General features: G+C 40.3%; 1 protein-coding gene across 2 annotated transcripts in view; it reads right to left on the reverse strand.

Moving 5' to 3' along the window:
• The window catches only part of LOC139162115 (LDL receptor repeat-containing protein egg-1-like), a 44,631-nt gene that overhangs the window by 19,201 nt on the left and 2,375 nt on the right, over positions 1 to 23,055 (reverse strand). The window contains exons 3-12 of one of the 2 annotated variants that reach the window (XM_070742153.1): positions 21,097 to 21,298; positions 19,779 to 19,943; positions 18,056 to 18,256; positions 16,463 to 16,638; positions 13,539 to 13,725; positions 12,791 to 13,009; positions 11,371 to 11,551; positions 8,695 to 8,896; positions 7,368 to 7,532; positions 5,678 to 5,878 (exon numbers count right to left, since the gene is read on the reverse strand). The gene's annotated coding sequence lies outside the window, so the exon portion shown is untranslated. Of the gene's footprint in view, positions 1 to 5,677; positions 5,879 to 7,367; positions 7,533 to 8,694; positions 8,897 to 11,370; positions 11,552 to 12,790; positions 13,028 to 13,538; positions 13,726 to 16,462; positions 16,639 to 18,055; positions 18,257 to 19,778; positions 19,944 to 21,096; positions 21,299 to 23,055 lie in introns of those variants that run through there. The other variant, XM_070742154.1, reaches the window with a different exon arrangement.

The following is a 23,055-nucleotide window of genomic DNA, read 5'->3' on the forward strand; positions in this document are numbered from 1 at the left end:
GGCGTAGAGCTCTTATGGTAGCACATGTTGTAATGTTTGGCAGGACAATAATCTCAACCCATTTAGACAATGCATCAACCACTACTAGGAAATACTTAGTTTGAATGGGGCCAGCAAAATCTATGTGAATTCGGGACCAAGGCCCTTTTGGTTGGTCCCAATCCATTGGAGTGGTTTTAGGGAGTCTTGGCCTAGACTCCTGACAGGGGTCACACCTTGCCACCCATCTCTCAATTTCAGAATCAAGTCCTGGCCACCAAAAATGGCCCCTTGCCAAGCCCTTCATCCTTACAATACCAGGATGTCCTACATGCAGCATTTTTAACACTTTTTGTCTTAAAGTTTTGGGAATGATGACCCGGTCACCCCATAATAAACAACCTTTAACAATTGATAATTCCAACCTTTTGTTTTTGAATTCCACAATATCTGGCCCATTACAGTCGGCATCCCACCCCCGTAGCACACAATTTACTACTTTCATAAGAATAGGGTCTTGTTTGGTATGTTCTGCCACCTCCGTGGCAGTAGTCAGGGGTTTATCCTCTAACTCAATGAGCAATACGTCCGCAGAGGGGGCAGGGTCTTGTACTAACTCAGAAAGAGGACATCTGCTAAGGCCATCCGCATGGTTAATACTAGTCCCTCCCCTGTGAGTTAAGGTATAATCATAGGCAGATAAAAAATGGCCCATCTTATCAATCGTGGGGACATGAATGGTGGAGTTGGTTTGTCTGGGGCTAGGAGTCCTAATAACGGTTTATGATCTGTAATCAATTCAAAATGTCTACCAAAAATATAATGATGGAACTTTTTAACACCTGCTACCAATGCCAGAGCTTCCCTGTCAAGTTGACTATAGTTCCGTTCTGCGCTTGACAGTGTTTTAGAGAAAAATGCTATAGGGGCCTCAGTGCCGTTAGGCAGCACATGAGCCAAAACACTACCCACTCCATAAGGTGAAGCGTCACAGGTGAGGCGTAGGGGAAGTGAAGTACTGTATTGTACCACTACACTTTTGGATGTTAAAAGGTTTTTTATTTGAGAAAAGGCTTTACTCTCACTGTTCCCCCAACTCCATGGGACTTCTTTCTGCAATAGACGGTGTAGTGGTTCTGCCGCTGTGGCCTTCTGCTTTAAAAAAACAGAGTAGAAGTTAAGGAGGCCTAAGAAAGCCTGCAGTTCTGTCTTATTTTTAGGCTCTGGGGCCTCTTGTATTGCCTTGACTTTATCGCATGTAGGATGGATTCCTTCGCCATCTATATTATATCCCAAAAATTGGACACACTTTGTACCCCAAACACATTTTCCAGGTTTAACCTTAAGCCCCTTGTCTCTAAGCCTAGTTAACACCTCCCGTATTCTTGAGTTTAGCTGGGCTTGATCCCTTCCCGAAATAAGAATATCATCAAAATAAGGCAAGGTTCCCTTAATTCCTATCAATAAGCGCTCCATAAAACTCTGAAAAATTCCTGGTGCCACACTGACCCCGAACTGTAAGCGGGTGCATCTGAAAGCTCCCCTATGGGTAACAATAGTCTGGGCTAAAGAGGTAGGCTCGTCTACGGGAAGCTGCTGGTAAGCTTGCGCGAGGTCAATCTTTGCAAATAGGTTACCCTCCCCAAGGGAATGGAGTAAATGTTGCACTACAGGTATTGGGTAGGGATGATGTTTTAAAGCCTTATTTAGAGTGGACTTATAGTCTGCACAGACTCGCAGGGAGCCATCCTGCTTAAGAGGAGTCACAATTGGGGTTTCCCATGGAGCTTGGTCTACAGGGACCAAAATACCCTGATGGATGAGCTTATCAAGTTCTGCGTCAAGTTTAGGAAGCAAAGGCAAGGGAACCCTACGTGGTTTGAGTCGGATAGGAGGAACACTAGGATCAATGGAGAACGAAATTGGGGGCCCTTTATAAGACCCTAAAGCTGGACTAAAAACGTCAGGAAATTCCTTGACGAAATCTGGAACCATAGTATTAGATATTTTATGAATGCCAGATATCTCTATTCCAAGGGGAGACATCCAGTCTAATCCTAAAAGTGAGTGGGTGGGCCCTGACACTACTAGTAAAGGTAGGGTAGCTGCAAATTTTTTGTGTACAATTGGAACAGGTAACATGCTTAAAACAGGTATAATTTTCCCTTGAAAATCCTTAATAAGTACATTAGAATACAATAAATCAGTTATGTTAACATGAGGCATATACATTTTGACCTTAGACCAAGGCATAATACTATAGCTAGAGCCAGTGTCTAGTTCCATCTGGCAAGGTTGAGAATTTCAAAGTAAAGAAATGTTAATTTTAGATCTGTTAGCAGTTACAGTGTTGTTAATGGAAATTCCACTGTTACCTCCTAAGTAGTCGCGGTTAGAGTTGGAGTAATTGTAGCGACTAGAAGGTTTGAACCCCTTGTTTTCGCGCGGTTGATTTTGGAAGCGTGGAGCCCGAGGAGTTGAGAAAGCTTCCTCCGGTAGGGAGGCTCGGCAAGCCTCAGCGATGTGCCCTCGGCGACCACAACGGTGGCAATTTGAATCTCGGAATGGGCAACGGTGACGGGAATGGTTGCCACGGCAGCCAGAACAAGGAAGAGATTGTTGCGATTGCTTGAAAGGTCGAGGAAAAGCTTGTCGGATAAAACAGCAGTCGTTTTCAGAGCTTGTAGACGGTTTGATTGCATTCGCAGAGTCGGCCTGTTGATTCGGGGAGGAGATGTGGGCCACGACTTCTTGCTTGTCGTTCTGTTTCAGCTCTTTTGCCGCAGACTCAGCCACCTCGGCTGTTTGAGCGAGTTTGATGACTTGTTGCAGGGAATGTTCTTCCTCAGTAAGGAGTTTGTTTCTGACGGTTGCATTCCGCATGCCGAAGATAAGAGCATCTATTAGGCGTGCTTCCGGGTTCTCGAAGTGGCATTTTGACAGCACGGTTCTCAAGCGCGTAGCAAATTGGTTGATGCTCTCGGATTCAGTCTGGCCCATTCTGGAGAATTGGTGCCTGTAGACGATCGCCGGCTTTGTTGGCTTGAAGTGAGCCGAAAGCTTCGTTTTCAAAGCGTCCCAGGAAACCGAATTCGCTGGCGCCGGGTCGGTGAGTGTCTGTGCGAGGTCGAACATTTCCGCTCCACAGTAATTCAGGAAAATCGCTCTTTTCCGATCGTCGATCACGTCTCTCATGCCGGCAGCCTCGAGGAAAACGTCGAATTTAGCGAGGTAGGCATCCCAAGTAGACTTCTCCGGGTCGAAGTATTCCGGCGCTCTCCCGACGGCCAGGGATTCCATTTCAGCAGGCGTAGGTTCGTTCTTCTCTCGTCGCCAGGTGAAGAGTCTTGAGACACAGCTACGAGACGGTTCTTTATTTAAGCTCTTTTTGCAAGTGACAATCAGCTGGAACACGTCTCAGCTGGGCAAGGGAAAACCGGCTGTATTTATACTATTTTTTCTCCCGCCCAAAACAAGCTGTCAGCGCCTTAACCAATCAGGCGCTGGCTATTAGCATATTTTCCCTAGTAACAGTTACCTCAGGCATAAACAGAGTATTTAACATTTTTTGTCAATCCAATAGATGTTGGCACTTAGCCAATCCAGTGCAAGTGATATCACGGTGCCCTTGACTGGCAGAATCTTCTTCACAGAAGCTCTTCCAGTATCTTTAATAGCCAGGACCTTTATGAAGTCGTCATTTAAGTCTGAGAAGTACAATGCAGTACTGCGTAGAGAGTAGTATACAGCCATCAGGTGAGTTACATTACTCAAGGGGAGACTGCTGTGCTCGGGAAGAGCAGTCTGCCCAGCTGTGGAACGCAGTTTTTTCAGGTAGACCTAGAGTTCAATATTAGAAACAACATTATTATAATAATTTCAGTTTACAAGGGCATTCAGCCATTTGCTCTAAGACAATCCGATCATAGCAGAAGTCCATACAGCTTTTGCTACCTTGTGCGATGCTAAAAATACCATACAAGAGCTTCCATTTATCTCTGTAACGCTTGACTACAAGGGGTCAAGTATCACTTTCCAACAGAATTTCAATAAGGTGTAAAAACAAAAGTGGCTAACTTTTGACAGTGTCACTCTTTTTTGAGAAAGGTGTGTGTTATGTTTTCAGGAGTGCTTTGTAAAAATTAACCCGCAGTCAATGACCTCTAGGTTACTCCCTTGTGGGGTGTCTCAGAGGTCGGTCCTCTCCCCCCTGCTATTTAATATCTACATGGGTGAGATCATCCAAAGGCATGGGGTGAGGTATCATCAGTATGCTGATGATACCCAGTTATACATCTCCACCCCATGTCCAGTCAACAAAGCAGTGGAAGTGATGTGCCGGTGCCTGGAGGCTGTTGGATGGGTGTCAACAGGCTCAAACTCAACCCAAACAAGACAGAGTGCCTGTGGGTTCTGCCTCCCAAGGACAATTCCATCTGTCCGTCCATTACCCTGGGGTGTGTGTGTGAATCATTGACCCCCTCAGAGAAATTTAGCAACTTGGGCGTCCTCCTCGATCCACAGCTAACATTAGAACACAATCTTTTGGCTGTGGCGAGGAGGGTGTTTGCCCAGGTTCGCCTGGTGCACCAGTTGCGGCCCTATTTGGACAGGGAGTCATTGCTCACAGTCGCTCATGTCCTCATCACCTCGAGGTTTGATTACTGCAACGCTCTCTCGGAAACTTCATATCGTGCAGAATGCAGCCGCGAGAGCTATCATGGGGCTTCCCAGATTCGCCCACATTTCTACAACACTCCGTGGCCTGCACTGGCTGCCGATCAGTTTCCGGTCACAATTCAAAGTGTTGGTTATGACCTTTAAAGCCTTACATGGCATTGGACCAGAATACATCCGGAACCGCCTTCTACCGCACAAATCCCAGCTGCCGATAAGATCCCACAGAGTTGGCCTTCTCCAGGTCCCGTTGACCAAACAATGTCGTTTGGCAGGCCCCAGGGGAAGAGCCTTCTCTGTGGCGGCCCTGGCCCTCTGGAATCAACTCCCCCGAGATTAGAATGGCCCCCACCCTCCTTGTCTTTCGCAAATTTCTCAAGACCCACCTATATCGCCAGGCATGGGGGAACTAAGACATCTCCCCCAGGCTTTTATATTTTATGTTTAGTATATATGTGTTGTATGGTTTTAACTGCTGGGTTTTTAATATATTTTTATTTCAATATTAGATTTGTTTTAATGTTACACTCTTTTATTATTGTTGTGAGCCGCCACGAGTCTTCGGAGAGGGGCGGCAAATCAAATCAAATCAAATCAAATCAAATCAAATCAAATCAAATCAAATCAAATCAAATCAAATCAAATCAAATCAAATCAAATCAAATCAAATCAAATCAAATCAAATCAAATCAAATCAAATCAATAAATGTACTTGTTACTAAGGAAAATTCAAATAGAAGCCACTTTGCTGTGCCAGCCTATTAAACAGCTGTAAGAACATTTCATTTGGGAAAATTATTTTGCAATAGTAGTGGGTTCTATTTACCTCTGCTACCAGTTCAGAAACGGGAGCGCAGGGGTAACACTTCTGCGCATTTGCAGAGTGTTTTTTGATGACATTTTGGAGGGTGGGCAGAGCCTCTCACCACTACTACTGGTTTGCCATACTGGGCCCAACCGGTAGCAACCCCTCACTGGTTTGCAGCTACCATTCTCTTTATTATCCAATTGAAAGTAATACCTGTGTAACATCTGTCTGGCCATCCAATAACATGAATGCTGACTCCTTTAATGGAATGCAGGTCTTTCCATCACTTGATAGTACAGATTCAGGCGGGCAATGGCAGCTTCCTTTTTTGCTGGGGCTTAAGAGGCACATATACGAACATCCAACTTCTACACATGGGTTAGGGGCTGGTGCCTGCAGAACTTCATGCATCACCTGAAAGCCAAAATTTCAAGAGTATGAAAATGTTACACCAGGAGTTTCAGGGCATCTCTATTATGCACTTTGTATGTTCCTCCACAAAAATTACTAAAGGAACACAGACTGTGTATACTATGTACAATAAAGTATATTGCACTATTTTCATCCATTGTCTACTTGCATCAGATGGCAAGAGCCAGATAATTTCAAAAAAGCAGTCAATCCACTTTATGACTGTCTGTGTTTTCTTTCATTTGATAGGACTGTTAGATCTGTCTCCAAATCTATAACTGGAATGTGACTATCTTCTTTCTCATCATTCAATCTTCAGAGCCATATATCATCAAAGGAAAAAAAAACCATTGATAACAAAGATTAAAAAATAAAAAGGCCAAGCAATGTCATTCAAATATTAGTATTCTTCACGATTGCCATAGTCTTTTTTCCTACCATCTTTATGAGTCCAAGAAAACTAAACAGTGTTATCACCTTCACTTCTCTGCCATCAAGTGTATGGTCACTATAAGCATACTGGTTGACGTTACCCTTGTTTTCTTAATGTTCAATACCAATCAACATTATTTTTTCATTTATCCCATATGAAGGTAGATTGAGCAAAAGAAATAAACCAGTTCTATTAATAGAGGAGAAATTTCTGAAATAAGAAAAGTTTGACCGAAATAACGTAAGATTTATGAAAGATCCTGTTAGTTTTAGAACTACAGGTAAGTTCTCGGACTTGCGACTACAATTTAGTCCAAAATTTCTGTTGCTAACTCAGATATTTGTCAAGGGAATTCTGCCCCATTTTATGAAGTTTCTTATTCTACCATATAAAGCTTATTTTAATAAGCCAAGATTGTTGCAAAAATACCTAAATTTGAAATTATTGCAATAGTCCTCGGAAAGGGGCGGCATACAAATCTAATAAATTATTATTATTATTATTATTATTATTATTATTATTATTATTATTATTGGAAACTAGCTTAGCTCAGTGAGGGACTTCTGCTGGAATGAAGAAGAAGAAGGAGGGACAAAATGAAATGTGAATGAAAAAATAATTTTTATGTATTTAAAATAATTAAATTGAATTGTTAAATTGTCCCGAGGTGAATTGTCCCACGGCACGTTAGCCATGGTCAGATGGCCACAGAGACTTGGCTATGGTGAATTGTCCCATTCTGAACAAATTACGCTATGACCAACAGTAGCTTTTCGTATAAATGACTTATTCCTGGTCAAAATTCTATTATCAGTTACAATATAAACACAATACAATATCAGTATTGACGCAGCTTTAGTCTGACAAAGTATGGGGCTTGGCTCATACTTTTTGAAGCTCATGGATATGGCTCATGCATATTTGAAGATCCAGGCCAAATAAACCTGCCTTAACATTTATTCATTTGAAGCTAGAGACATGCCGTTGGCCAAGTAAAATAAAAATAGGCACTTGTTCCAGTCATCAACCTTTCCATAATGTGTACTACTTGTGCAATACCTTTAATCCATATGGTTGTCCATGACTCTTTAGGAGAACTGTTCTATTTTTGGCTGTCCTTTTGTCTATCTTCTGTACTATCCTTGTTTGCAAGTCAGACCAAAAGATGTAGTCTTCAAACACACTCACTGAGAAAGGACTATGTATCTCATTCATCTGAAATATCTAAGGGAAAAAATATTGTTAAGAGATGCATCACAGCTCAGGGACTGAGATTTTATTTTCAGACACACTAAAAGATCTGGAAGTTGGACACATTCCCCTAGTTTCGAAGAAGTGTGGCATACAAATTTAATAAATTATTATTATTATTATTATTATTATTATTATTATTATTATTATTTATTTATTTATTTATTTATTTCTGCTACCCAGAAAAGAACAAGATGATGACATTATCAGAATTGACACTTTCCTTTAAAACAGGGGTGTCAAATTCAAGGCCCGGGGGCCGGATGTGGCCAACAGGATACTTAGATCTGGTCTGTGGGGCTACCCTGGAAACAGTGAAGGATCAGTCCTCGGTGCTTCTGCCAATGAAAATAGGCTCCCAAGCTCCGGTTTGGGCTGCCACGGCCTTCTGCAACCTTTTGCCAGTGAAAACAGGGCTCCGTTGCAAGAGGCCATGACCACCGTCTGCCGCACGAATCCCAGCGACCAGTTAGGTCCCACAGAGTTGGCCTTCTCCGGGTCCCCTCGACTAAACAATGCCATTTGGCGGGACCCAGGGGAAGAGCCTTCTCTGTGGCGGCCCCGACCCTCTGGAACCAACTCTCCCCAGAGATCAGAGTTGCCTCCACCCTCCTTGCCTTTCGTAAGCTCCTTAAAACCCACCTCTGTCGTCAGGCATGGGGGAACTGAGATATTTCCTCCCCCTAGGCTTATAAAATTTATGCATGGTATGTCTGTTTGTATGATTGGTTTCTCAAATAAGGGTTTTTTAAAAAAATTAACTTAAATATTAGATTTGTACATATTGTTTTATTATTGTTGTTAGCCGCCCCGAGTCTATGGAGAGGGGCGGCATACAAATCTAATGAATAAATGAATGAATGAATGAATGAATGAATGAATGAATGAATGAATGAATGACAGCTGAAAACGGAACTCAGGAGCCTGTTTTTGCTGGCAGAGTGCTTGGGCCATCACAGGAGTGACATTGAGCTGGCCACACCCATCCTGGCCTCTCCCACCCCGCCCCGAGGTCAAATACAGCCCCGATACGGCCCTCAATGAAATTGAGTTTGACACCTCTGGTTTAAAACAAAGAACTCAAATAAATTCTTGCCTGCTTCCATAAACGTTATGTACATATAGTTGGCAATACCTTCATATCGCTACCATCCAAAGAGGCTGAGCCAATGGAGTGAAACTTGTCATCAGACCAGAAAATTCTCCAGCTCAAGAAATCAATGGCTAGGCTTGTGGGCCAACCAAGTCCATTATCAATTATCACTTCTTTATTACTTCCCTCCATCCCTGCTTTCTTGATTATGGATTCAACGCCTATTTCACACCAGTACATAAATCTAGGAAAGAGAGGATAATGTGACATATATTTTTAGAATGGAATTCAACTACTATGGCTTACAATGCTTTCTAGAAGAGTTATTGACCACCAAGTTAGATGGCCTTCATTGTACATTTTATTTAGGGTACCAGACAAGAAGACCCACTAGTATTTCAGACGATTTCAATCTAGGGAAACATTAGTATCAGAATTCTTTTGATTAATGTCTCTTCATATAAATCCTACATTCTTTGGAATTTAAAGTTAGATCACCACTCTCTTTTTATCCAATCATGAATCAGATCTACAGTTTCAGCACAATCGTGGCATCATATACCGTGGCTCCCATTAAGCATGGAGCTTGGGGGAGTGTAGACTACTCTGTTAAAGCTTAATACATCTGGGGTCTAAGCCTAACCCTTCAAATGGGCCATTGCATTTGCCTTTAAATAGTATTAGAGCCAAACTAAATAAAAACATTGTTTATTATTTTGCATCTACATCATTTAAAATTTTTGGTAATCTGAGGCAAGTTTTCATTTTGAGATTCTATTCCATTCCCAAGCTAAGGGTCATTTCTATCCCATGTGCATATTATACTCCATGTGTTTGTGTGTGTGCACATGTGTATTTCTGCAGCTAAGAGTAAGCAAGGTGACTAACAAAATTAAGGCAAAATTGAAGAGCTTCAAGTAGTGCAACATGGTATTATAGACTCTAATTTAGTCCTCTTACCAATAAAGGAGAAGAGCAAGAAGCTATCTTAATAAAAAATAATGATGATTCAATAAAAAGTCCCAAGAAAGATATTAAAATGTTGTTAAAATTTAAACTTCAAAACATGAAACAATACTAAACCAGACTGCAGAGCAGGGTCAATACATATCAAATTGGCTTGTAGGTTTAAAAGGCTCACTGCAACCTTTATTCAAAGGGAGGGAATGCTGCAACCTTGTGCAAAAAATACCCTCTTCAGATCAAGCTAATATCCAGCCATTTTGAACCATCTTAAAAATGCATCTTTTCTAGCTCTTAACTAGATAAACAGGAAGGTATGAGGAAAGGCACACTATCAGGCGCTCTGGCTTAGCCACACAGTGCTTCATATGACAAGTTCCAGGGACTCTGCCTGATAGCATACTGGTAGCCAGTGTGTGTCTTCAAAATAGTGTGTTATGCTTGCTAATCCTATGTGGCAGCCTCTTCCAATCTGTAACAGCATCTTGCTCTCTGGTGAAGCTCAATTCAGGGTTGCCTTGTATACATAGCTCTGTCCTACCCTAGCTCAGTGTTTCCCAACCTTGGCCACTTGAAGATATTTGGACTTCAACTCCCAGAATTCCCCAGCCAGCATTCGCTGGCTGGGGACTTCTGGGAGTTGAAGTCCAGATATCTTCAAGTGGCCAAGGTTGAGAAACACTGCCATAGCTAGTAAATTAGGTGAATCTGAAAAAAGACATAGGGAAAGTTCAAGTCATGCATCTACTCCTTCAGAAGGCTGCAGCCAGTCCCAGGTAGACAATTCCACGTTGTCCACAAAACAATCCTTCGGGATTCAACTTCAGCTGAGTATTTCTCACCTATCCCATCACATTCAAGTGTGGAGAAGCTTCACTTGACTCTGATGTCAAGGGAATGTAAACTGGGCATCATAAGCCTAATGATGAAACCGTTACAGACACTGAATAATCCCAGGAAAAGAGTGGAATCTCCTTATTAAATGAACTGCCAGTATATGTTCATCCAGTGCTTTTATGGGGCACGGCCTAACCTCACCAAGTTCATAAGAGGTCAGTAAGGGGCGTACATAAGTGCACCAGAGTGCCTACTGTCCCCTGCCCTATTGTCTCTCCTGTATCTCATATATCTTCTCTTCTATACCTATATCTTTTCCTGCTATTCTCTCACAGTTATATTTCACTCCTTTATTTTCTCCTCTATTCTCCCTTTAATACATTCTACCTGATTATATCCTCTCTAACCCTCATTGTGTATTATTGTGTACTGGACAAAACAAACAACTGTTACACAGCAGGCCAAATAAATTTGATGATCAGAATATCAAAAGCTGCGAACAATCTTGCCTTTGGTTTTTAAAATTTTGTGTCTACTGTGGTTAATATTTGAATATTTATCACTTTCATGGTTAATTGCCCAGGATCACTTTGTAAAGTGAGTTGGGCAGCATATAAATTTAATAAATAATAAATAAATCAAGCAGAATCAATAGAACTGTACTCCTAGTTTCTTCTCTCTAAAAATATCCATTTGCCTTATCAATTACGATTCAATCGTATACCGTAACTGGACAGACCTGACCACATATCAACATGAGCTCAGACAGTATTTTCAAGTCATCCCCCACTGAAATATCTTCTCTAAAAAGACAACATTAGCGACTCAATGGACTCATCTATCCATCTTGTTTCTGAGATCTATTCCTAATTCTTTTGAACCATTCCAACAAGCCCAAGCAAAATAGAAAAGGCTTACCTATCCAGTGGGTGGAGAACTAATGACTGTGGTTGCTCCAGATCCTCAAGAACCACTGTATAGACAGGATTTCCCTTCCAAGTGGTATTCAACTATGTAGCCAAGATCTGTCCTGAGATACCATCAGTCCAGTAAAGGTTCCTTCCTAACCAGTCCACTGCTATACTGTCAGATTTGATGCCTGCAATCCAATGTTTGAAATGATAGAAATGAACTGTCTATTGTTAAGATTTACAAACATGTGAATGGGAAATATCAGCCAACATCTCCTATGAAGTCAGTAATTGAAAAGCAAAATTTTATTACAAATTGTTTTTTTAAATAGCCATATAAGGGAAAAGACATCCTGTTCAGAGGGTTTTGTGCAGAATATCTCTGGTTTAAGGCTGAACAGTTACGACTGTTATTGGTAAATTGTTCAGTGTTAATTGTGCTTGAAATCCATCTTCTTAGACAATCCTCAAAAATACTCATAGTTGACCAATAGACACAAAAGGATGCTTTTTTAGGGGTCAGTTCTGCTGTTACTGTCTCTCTCTTAGTGTACACTGGAAGAATCTTTACATTTATAGACTAGAAGCTCATAGAAGCTCAAACTCATTACCGGACTCAATAGTGTCAACCCCTAACCCCCAACATTTCTCCCTTAGACTATCCACGATTGACCTCTCCAGGTTCCTAAGAGGTCAGTAAGGGAAGTAAATAAGTGCACCAGTGTGCCTTTCGTCCCCTGTCCAATTGTCTCTCCTTATCCCATATATCATATATCTTTTCTCCCTTTCATATATCTTCTCCTCTATTTTCATATCTTTTCTTTATATATAATACTTCATGTCTATTCGCCTCAATATGTATTGTGTATTGGACAAAATAAATAAAAATAAATAAATAAGCTGCAGATTTCAACCATCATCAACTCTACAGCAAGGGATTGTTGGCCTTCTGAGCAATTGTCCCAAGTGACACATATTATTCCTATGCCATTCATGAGGGACTTTAGTAGGATAACATCATCTGTCATATGGGACTTTGTCAACTTGTATGTTTTCTTCCTGGAGGAACTTGATGAAATCTTTCCTCCAGTCTGTCATCTAAAACTTGCAGGCAGGATTAGGTGTGTGAATCCACCTGGTATTGCTGTTTCTTAAAATTATTTTGTTAAAAGTATCAGTTTAGAAATATGAGCACTCAATTTTTCCTTAGCTTTTTTTCTGTTTAAGTGTAAGTGGATTTGACTTTCACCTTGTCTCGGGTGAACCTGTGAAGCTTCCTAAGCATGTGAGAGTGTGAGTCAGCTTCAACAGTCAAATAGGAGTTCTACCAATAGTTTATTTGACTTGCCAAAGTTACGATTAGTTTTGTCCTAAGCCACTAACTTATTAAAAACTGTCTAAACAACTGAAAATATATCAAGACCCACCTTTTATTAGAATTCCCTTTTCCTTGGTTTGCATATCAATCCAATTAATACTGTCTGCATTGAGATTCATCCAAAAGACAGTCTCGGATACGAAATCGTAGTCAATGGAAAAGATAATGAAGTCATGATCGACTCTCATGACAACATCCTCTTTCATGGTCCTTATTCCGAATACAATTAAGTCAAACTGAACTGCAACTAGCAGTAATGGCTCGGAACCTATGGCAAAGACAAAACTAGTTAATTTTAATATAAATTGCAATCACGTCATGTTTGAAGTTATGTTATTGGATGTTTGTGTATCACTTGACATGTACGTGTAATTATCCCCATTTCCTTATGCTCCCAAATAAAAAGGAATACACAACTCTATACTGTGTCACTTCACCCAGAGAGAGAATGTGTCCAAGTCTTCTTTCTAGGATTTGCGTTCGTGAGTGATCCCACACGGCTGGGTTGCTCTTAGCCCCTTTGAAGACATTGTCTTCATCAGGGACTTTGACAGCATCTACATTTATCTACATTTATTATCTACATTTATCTATGTAACAGCTTTCATATCTCTCAATACATCCCTCCAGCTTAATAGTGTGAAGCCAGAGGGACTTATTTCAAGACTTCTTACCCAGAAGGCAAAGTTTTCTATGTTACATATTTGACTTCACACAAAAAATTACGCATTAAACCCTAAATTTGAATCCTAAAGAGAATCAATGGAAAGCCAATCAGTGGACAGGAATAAACCTACCTATTACTTTACATGTGTGGTTATCGGGCTCCAGTTGATATCCAGGGTGGCATGTGCAGGAGTAACCGCCTTCTGTATTGACACAGGTCTGGCTACATTTATCAACTGCCAACTCTTTGCATTCATTGATGTCTTTGCAAGAGCGCCCATCATTTCTTAAGATGAACCCCTCATTGCAAGCACATTGCTGAAAATTAGAAAACAGGCGTTATTACCTATGTAAAGTTTCACTATTTCTCCTTCTCCTTACTCTGCCCTCCAAGGGTTGCTTCTGGAAACACAGAGTCCAAATACAAATTGAGATTTAATTTGCGCTTAAGTAATAACAACTATTTCTCCTTCTCCTCACTCTGCCCTCCAGGGTTGATTCTCTGGAAACACAGAGTCCAAATACAAATTGAGATTTAATTTGCAAGTATGCGCTTAAGTAATACATTTGAAGGCATTGGGGTTCCCCCCCAAAAAAATTATGTTTCACTAAAGAATTTTTTTTACAAAGTAAAACAATTCACATTTAAAGAAAAAGAAAAGGGGAAAGTGATAACAGAAAATGAAAGAAAAATCAAGAAAGAAAAAAACCCAAAGATATAAAGAGATGGTTTCCGGTTTTCTTTTAAAACACTTGCATTTAGTCTTATTCTCTTGCTCTAAGGAAGGGGGTGTCCAACCTTGGCAACTTCAAGAGCTATTTGTTGGTGGAATTCTGGGAGTTGAAGTCCACAGGTTTTAAAGTTGCCAAGGTTGGATACCCCTGCTGTTCAGAGGTGGGTTCCTACCGGTTCTAATTGGTACTTTAACTTAGTGATGATGTCACAGAACCAGTTCTGTTGGTGTCTCCTTGGGTGCCACCATCTTGGATTTTGTTTCTGCACATGCGCAGCAGCTATTTTTTTTTATTGCTGAGGGCGCACGCGTACGGTACAACCCTGAGCGAATTGGCAGCAAAAGGATCCAGAACCCACCCCTGCTGCTGTTAGATTACACTTTCAATCTGCTTCCATTGCTTGATGACTTTTTATGATTTAATAGTAATCATCTCACCAGGATTATCTATCAGCAAGTTCTAATCAAATTATGATTAGGTCATCAACAAGATAATTTAACTCCTGAAGCCTTTCTGGTCTCTTTTTCTACTGCCTCAGATTTTTCCAACCATCTGAGACTTCAACAACTCTTGCCTTTGTACTTCTTGTTCAAAATATTTTATAGTTGGAGTTTAATTACCAACAGTTTCAATGAACAGTCTTATTTTCTTTTATCTAGTTTTATATTAATGGTTCTCACAATGCAGGTTATTCTCAGACATGGGAACCAGAACCAGAGTTTGAAAGTATTACTTCTTTATTCAGCCAATCAAACAATAATGCAGCTTTTACATTACAACTGGGGAAACTATTGCTTTGATTATATATATCTTTGTTGCCAGCAAGATGCCTCTGCATTTTAATACTGTCATAACCCTCTCCCCAAATACTGTATTTTTCAGAGTATAAGGCGTACCCTTTCCCCGCCTAAAAGAGGCTGAAAATTTGGGTGCATGTTATACTCCAAATGTAGCTTTTTGAAGCTTTTTCCCCCCCACCCCTAATGAGTTACTAACAATCTTCTTGGCTTGCAGGATTTTTTTCATTCCTACTCTCTCCAAAAAAGTTTTTATTCCAGCCCTAGGTTTTTGTAGGTTTGTTTTCATTGCTACTCCCTCCGAAGATTATTTTTTTCAGCCCTAACCAGGGGATAAAATAATGAGTTGAGGCTGACCAGACTAAGGATGCTAGCCAGATGAATACCTGGTAGGTGGGTTCCCCCCCCCTATTTTCCTCTCTCAAAACTTAAGCTGTGTCTTATACGCCAGTGCATTTTATACGACATTTCCCATTTTTTCATGGTTACAATCACTATCCTTTTGCTATAATAGTAGCAACAAGTCCATATTGTATTATTATTCGAGAATGGCTATCTATTTTTCCTATTTTGAAAGAATTTTAGCATAAAGCTTAGGACAGTGATGGTGAACCTTTGACAGGTAGCACGCGGAGCCATATCTGCTGGCACACGAGCCGTTGCCCTAGCTCAGCTCCAAAGTGCATGTGTGTGCTGGCCAGCTGATTTTTGGCTCACCCAGAGGCTCTCGGAGGGCGTTTTTGGCTTCCAGAGAGCTTCCAGGGAGAATGGAGGAGGGCGTTTTTACCTTCCTCTGGCTCCAGAGAAACCTTTGGAGCCTGGGGAGGGCAAAACATGAGCCTACTGGGCCCACCAGAAGTTGGGAAATGGGCTATTTCTGGCCTCCAGAGGGCCTCCGGGGAACAGGGGAAGCTGTTTTTGCCCTCCACAGGCATTGAATTATGGGTGTGGGCACTCATGCATGCACAATAGTGCACGCCCACACTTTTTTGGCACCCGAGGAAAAAAAGGTTCGCCATCACTGGCCTAGGAGGAAGCAAATCTCCTTAACCCATTTTTTTCCTTCTACAATTCAATTCAATTCAATTTATTAGATTTGTATGCCGCCCCTCTCCGAAGACTTGGGGCGGCTCACAACAGTAATAAAAACAGTATAATAATGGAACAAATCTAATAATAAAATATATAAAAACCTCAACAATTAAAAACCATACAGCACATACACATCAAACATGAAATATAATAAGCCTGGGGGAGATGTCTTAGTTCCCCCATGCCTGGCGATATAGGTGGGTCTTAAGTAACTTGCGAAAGACAAGGAGGGTGGGGGCAGTTCTAATCTCAGGGGGGAGCTGGTTCCAGAGGGCCGGGGCCGCCACAGAGAAGGCTCTTCCCCTGGGGCCCGCCAAACGACATTGTTTAGTTGACGGGACCCGAGAAGGCCAACTCTTCAGTTCTTATGTTATCCATTTTTAAGCATCATCCTAAGCATCATCAACATTCTAATGCTGGTCTTCACTTACAGGCCCATGAGGAGACTTGTAACAAATGTGAGCACACAGTTTTTGACATGGCACGGCACAATGGTTGCCTTCATCCATTCCATCTTGGCAGTCGGGTTTCCCATTGCAGACCAAAGTGTAATTGACATAGGTATCACCACACTGAAACTCATAGCTATGGCAGCTCCTGGGCTTACCTGGAAAAGCAAAGAGGACTTCAAGATTCTAGTTTTAGCACAATTATATATAAAATAACCATTGAAATCTAATGAAGCATGAGCCAAATTCAATACGACTTTCCCTTTGATTGATTTGGAATGGGTATGGGGAGAATAATACAAGTCAACAAAGAATTTTGAACTTTGTTGTTTTAGATGTTGATAGAAGCGAGAATGCTCCATGCATAAAAATAGAAAGATATCCTAACTGGAAGAAATGGAAGAAGAATGGCTGGAAACTGATGGAATTAGCAGAGATGGTCAAAACCCTGTAATGTAATATACAACACGTATAAAATTGTAAATAGAAATAAGAATCTTTAAGTTAAAAACAATAGCCTTAGATATGAAAAATATATAATACGACAAGGTGTATTACTGAAATTATATTTGGGGGAGGGTGTTTATGTGAAAAAATTCAATAAAATGTACTTTGAAAACCCCCCAAAAATTTTGACTTTGGGATTTGCTGATTAGACAAGTATGCTCTAGAAAAGGCTAGTCCATATTAAGTATGCAAAAGTAGAAATTTGAGGCTGCAATGTTATATTTTATTCTAGTATGCAGAAAAGAGAAGTTGTCAGTAGCTGTTCCCTTTCCTCTTTAACCTACACTTCTCTCTCTCTTCCCCTTCCCTCTTTGCCCATTGTTTCCATTTCCATTTTTATTTTATACTTTGATAAGTTTAATAAAGTTGTATTTTTTTAAAAAAAGGAGAACATGAGTGCAACAATCTGGCAAGCACAAATGGAAATAAATGGCAACAGTGCATGGTGAGAATGAGGTGCCCCACAATATCCTTAAATTTCAACTCCATAGGACATTAAACTAAAAACATTTAAAGACTAACATAGAACTGCTGTCATTGTAACTTGGCTCTTGTTTTGCAGCACTTCTCTCTGTTAAGCTAATGTCTCCTAAGAAAGACAGATCCCTCCCACCACTTCAAAAAACAAGACTATTGCACCAGCTACCAAGATGGAGAAAGTTTACATACATCCAATCTCATCAGTCCCGTCTCTGCAGTCAAATCAAATCAATCAAATCAAATCAAATCAAATCAAATCAAATCAATAAATAAATGTACTTGTTACTAAGGAAAATTCAAATAGAAGCCACTTTGCTGTGCCAGCCTATTAAACAGCTGTAAGAACATTTCATTTGGGAAAATTATTTTGCAATAGTAGTGGGTTCTATTTACCTCTGCTACCAGTTCAGAAACGGGAGCGCAGGAGTAACACTTCTGCGCATTTGCAGAGTGTTTTTTGACGACATTTTGGAGGGTGGGCAGAGCCTCTCACCACTACTACTGGTTTGCCATACTGGGCCCAACCGGTAGCAACCCCTCACTGGTTTGCAGCTACCATTCTCTTTATTATCCAATTGAAAGTAATACCTGTGTAACATCTGTCTGGCCATCCAATAACATGAATGCTGACTCCTTTAATGGAATGCAGGTCTTTCCATCACTTGATAGTACAGATTCAGGCGGGCAATGGCAGCTTCCTTTTTTGCTGGGGCTTAAGAGGCACATATACGAACATCCAACTTCTACACATGGGTTAGGGGCTGGTGCCTGCAGAACTTCATGCATCACCTGAAAGCCAAAATTTCAAGAGTATGAAAATGTTACACCAGGAGTTTCAGGGCATCTCTATTATGCACTTTGTATGTTCCTCCACAAAAATTACTAAAGGAACACAGACTGTGTATACTATGTACAATAAAGTATATTGCACTATTTTCATCCATTGTCTACTTGCATCAGATGGCAAGAGCCAGATAATTTCAAAAAAGCAGTCAATCCACTTTATGACTGTCTGTGTTTTCTTTCATTTGATAGGACTGTTAGATCTGTCTCCAAATCTATAACTGGAATGTGACTATCTTCTTTCTCATCATTCAATCTTCAGAGCCATATATCATCAAAGGAAAAAAAACCATTGATAACAAAGATTAAAAAATAAAAAGGCCAAGCAATGTCATTCAAATATTAGTATTCTTCACGATTGCCATAGTCTTTTTTCCTACCATCTTTATGAGTCCAAGAAAACTAAACAGTGTTATCACCTTCACTTCTCTGCCATCAAGTGTATGGTCACTATAAGCATACTGGTTGACGTTACCCTTGTTTTCTTAATGTTCAATACCAATCAACATTATTTTTTCATTTATCCCATATGAAGGTAGATTGAGCAAAAGAAATAAACCAGTTCTATTAATAGAGGAGAAATTTCTGAAATAAGAAAAGTTTGACCGAAATAACGTAAGATTTATGAAAGATCCTGTTAGTTTTAGAACTACAGGTAAGTTCTCGGACTTGCGACTACAATTTAGTCCAAAATTTCTGTTGCTAACTCAGATATTTGTCAAGGGAATTCTGCCCCATTTTATGAAGTTTCTTATTCTACCATATAAAACTTATTTTAATAAGCCAAGATTGTTGCAAAAATACCTAAATTTGAAATTATTGCAATAGTCCTCGGAAAGGGGCGGCATACAAATCTAATAAATTATTATTATTATTATTATTATTATTATTATTATTATTATTATTATTATTATTATTAATTATTATTATTATTATTATTTAGGGAAACTAGCTTAGCTCAGTGAGGGACTTCTGCTGGAATGAAGAAGAAGAAGGAGGGACAAAATGAAATGTGAATGAAAACATAATTTTTATGTATTTAAAATAATTAAATTGAATTGTTAAATTGTCCCGAGGTGAATTGTCCCACGGCACGTTAGCCATGGTCAGATGGCCACAGAGACTTGGCTATGGTGAATTGTCCCATTCTGAACAAATTACGCTATAACCAACAGTAGCTTTTCGTATAAATGACTTATTCCTGGTCAAAATTCTATTATCAGTTACAATATAAACACAATACAATATCAGTATTGACGCAGCTTTAGTCTGACAAAGTATGGGGCTTGGCTGATACTTTTTGAAGCTCATGGATATGGCTCATGCATATTTGAAGATCCAGGCCAAATAAACCTGCCTTAACATTTATTCATTTAAAGCTAGAGACATGCCGTTGGCAAAGTAAAATAAAAATAGGAACCTGTTCCAGTCATCAACCTTTCCATAATGTGTACTACTTGTGCAATACCTTTAATCCATATGGTTGTCCATGACTCTTTAGGAGAACTGTTCTATTTTTGGCTGTCCTTTTGTCTATCTTCTGTACTATCCTTGTTTGCATGTCAGACCAAAAGATGTAGTCTTCAAACACACTCACTGAGAAAGGACTATGTATCTCATTCATCTGAAATATCTAAGGGAAAAAATATTGTTAAGAGATGCATCACAGCTCAGGGACTGAGATTTTATTTTCAGACACACTAAAAGATCTGGAAGTTGGACACATTCCCCTAGTTTCGAAGAAGTGTGGCATACAAATCTAATAAATTATTATTATTATTATTATTATTATTATTATTATTATTATTATTATTATTATTATTATTTATTTATTTATTTATTTCTGCTACCCAGAAAAGAACAAGATGATGACATTATCAGAATTGACACTTTCCTTTAAAACAGGGGTGTCAAATTCAAGGCCCGGGGGCCAGATGTGGCCAACAGGATACTTAGATCTGGTCTGTGGGGCTACCCTGGAAACAGTGAAGGATCAGTCCTCGGTGCTTCTGCCAATGAAAATAGGCTCCCAAGCTCCGGTTTGGGCTGCCACGGCCTTCTGCAACCTTTTGCCAGTGAAAACAGGGCTCCGTTGCAAGAGGCCATGACCACCGTCTGCCGCACGAATCCCAGCGACCAGTTAGGTCCCACAGAGTTGGCCTTCTCCGGGTCCCCTCGACTAAACAATGCCATTTGGCGGGACCCAGGGGAAGAGCCTTCTCTGTGGCTGCCCCGACCCTCTGGAACCAACTCTCCCCAGAGATCAGAGTTGCCTCCACCCTCCTTGCCTTTCGTAAGCTCCTTAAAACCCACCTCTGTCGTCAGGCATGGGGGAACTGAGATATTTCCTCCCCCTAGGCTTATAAAATTTATGCATGGTATGTCTGTTTGTATGATTGGTTTCTCAAATAAGGGTTTTTTAAAAAAATTAACTTAAATATTAGATTTGTACATATTGTTTTATTATTGTTGTTAGCCGCCCCGAGTCTATGGAGAGGGGCGGCATACAAATCTAATGAATAAATGAATGAATGAATGAATGAATGAATGACAGCTGAAAACGGAACTCAGGAGCCTGTTTTTGCTGGCAGAGTGCTTGGGCCATCACAGGAGTGACATTGAGCTGGCCACACCCATCCTGGCCTCTCCCACCCCGCCCCGAGGTCAAATACAGCCCCGATACGGCCCTCAATGAAATTGAGTTTGACACCTCTGGTTTAAAACAAAGAACTCAAATAAATTCTTGCCTGCTTCCATAAACGTTATGTACATATAGTTGGCAATACCTTCATATCGCTACCATCCAAAGAGGCTGAGCCAATGGAGTGAAACTTGTCATCAGACCAGAAAATTCTCCAGCTCAAGAAATCAATGGCTAGGCTTGTGGGCCAACCAAGTCCATTATCAATTATCACTTCTTTATTACTTCCCTCCATCCCTGCTTTCTTGATTATGGATTCAACGCCTATTTCACACCAGTACATAAATCTAGGAAAGAGAGGATAATGTGACATATATTTTTAGAATGGAATTCAACTACTATGGCTTACAATGCTTTCTAGAAGAGTTATTGACCACCAAGTTAGATGGCCTTCATTGTACATTTTATTTAGGGTACCAGACAAGAAGACCCACTAGTATTTCAGATGATTTCAATCTAGGGAAACATTAGTATCAGAATTCTTTTGATTAATGTCTCTTCATATAAATCCTACATTCTTTGGAATTTAAAGTTAGATCACCACTCTCTTTTTATCCAATCATGAATCAGATCTACAGTTTCAGCACAATCGTGGCATCATATACCGTGGCTCCCATTAAGCATGGAGCTTGGGGGAGTGTAGACTACTCTGTTAAAGCTTAATACATCTGGGGTCTAAGCCTAACCCTTCAAATGGGCCATTGCATTTGCCTTTAAATAGTATTAGAGCCAAACTAAATAAAAACATTGTTTATTATTTTGCATCTACATCATTTAAAATTTTTGGTAATCTGAGGCAAGTTTTCATTTTGAGATTCTATTCCATTCCCAAGCTAAGGGTCATTTCTATCCCATGTGCATATTATACTCCATGTGTTTGTGTGTGTGCACATGTGTATTTCTGCAGCTAAGAGTAAGCAAGGTGACTAACAAAATTAAGGCAAAATTGAAGAGCTTCAAGTAGTGCAACATGGTATTATAGACTCTAATTTAGTCCTCTTACCAATAAAGGAGAAGAGCAAGAAGCTATCTTAATAAAAAATAATGATGATTCAATAAAAAGTCCCAAGAAAGATATTAAAATGTTGTTAAAATTTAAACTTTAAAACATGAAACAATACTAAACCAGACTGCAGAGCAGGGTCAATACATATTAAATTGGCTTGTAGGTTTAAAAGGCTCACTGCAACCTTTATTCAAAGGGAGGGAATGCTGCAACCTTGTGCTAAAAAATACCCTCTTCAGATCAAGCTAATATCCAGCCATTTTGAACCATCTTAAAAATGCATCTTTTCTAGCTCTTAACTAGATAAACAGGAAGGTATGAGGAAAGGCACACTATCAGGCGCTCTGGCTTAGCCACACAGTGCTTCATATGACAAGTTCCAGGGACTCTGCCTGATAGCATACTGGTAGCCAGTGTGTGTCTTCAAAATAGTGTGTTATGCTTGCTAGTCCTATGTGGCAGCCTCTTCCAATCTGTAACAGCATCTTGCTCTCTGGTGAAGCTCAATTCAGGGTTGCCTTGTATACATAGCTCTATCCTACCCTAGCTCAGTGTTTCCCAACCTTGGCCACTTGAAGATATTTGGACTTCAACTCCCAGAATTCCCCAGCCAGCATTCGCTGGCTGGGGACTTCTGGGAGTTGAAGTCCAGATATCTTCAAGTGGCCAAGGTTGAGAAACACTGCCATAGCTAGTAAATTAGGTGAATCTGAAAAAAGACATAGGGAAAGTTCAAGTCATGCATCTACTCCTTCAGAAGGCTGCAGCCAGTCCCAGGTAGACAATTCCACGTTGTCCACAAAACAATCCTTCGGGATTCAACTTCAGCTGAGTATTTCTCACCTATCCCATCACATTCAAGTGTGGAGAAGCTTCACTTGACTCTGATGTCAAGGGAATGTAAACTGGGCATCATAAGCCTAATGATGAAACCGTTACAGACACTGAATAATCCCAGGAAAAGAGTGGAATCTCCTTATTAAATGAACTGCCAGTATATGTTCATCCAGTGCTTTTATGGGGCACGGCCTAACCTCA

Source organism: Erythrolamprus reginae, chromosome 2 (assembly GCF_031021105.1).
Source record: "Erythrolamprus reginae isolate rEryReg1 chromosome 2, rEryReg1.hap1, whole genome shotgun sequence".
In the NCBI taxonomy this organism is placed as follows: domain Eukaryota; kingdom Metazoa; phylum Chordata; class Lepidosauria; order Squamata; family Dipsadidae; genus Erythrolamprus; species Erythrolamprus reginae.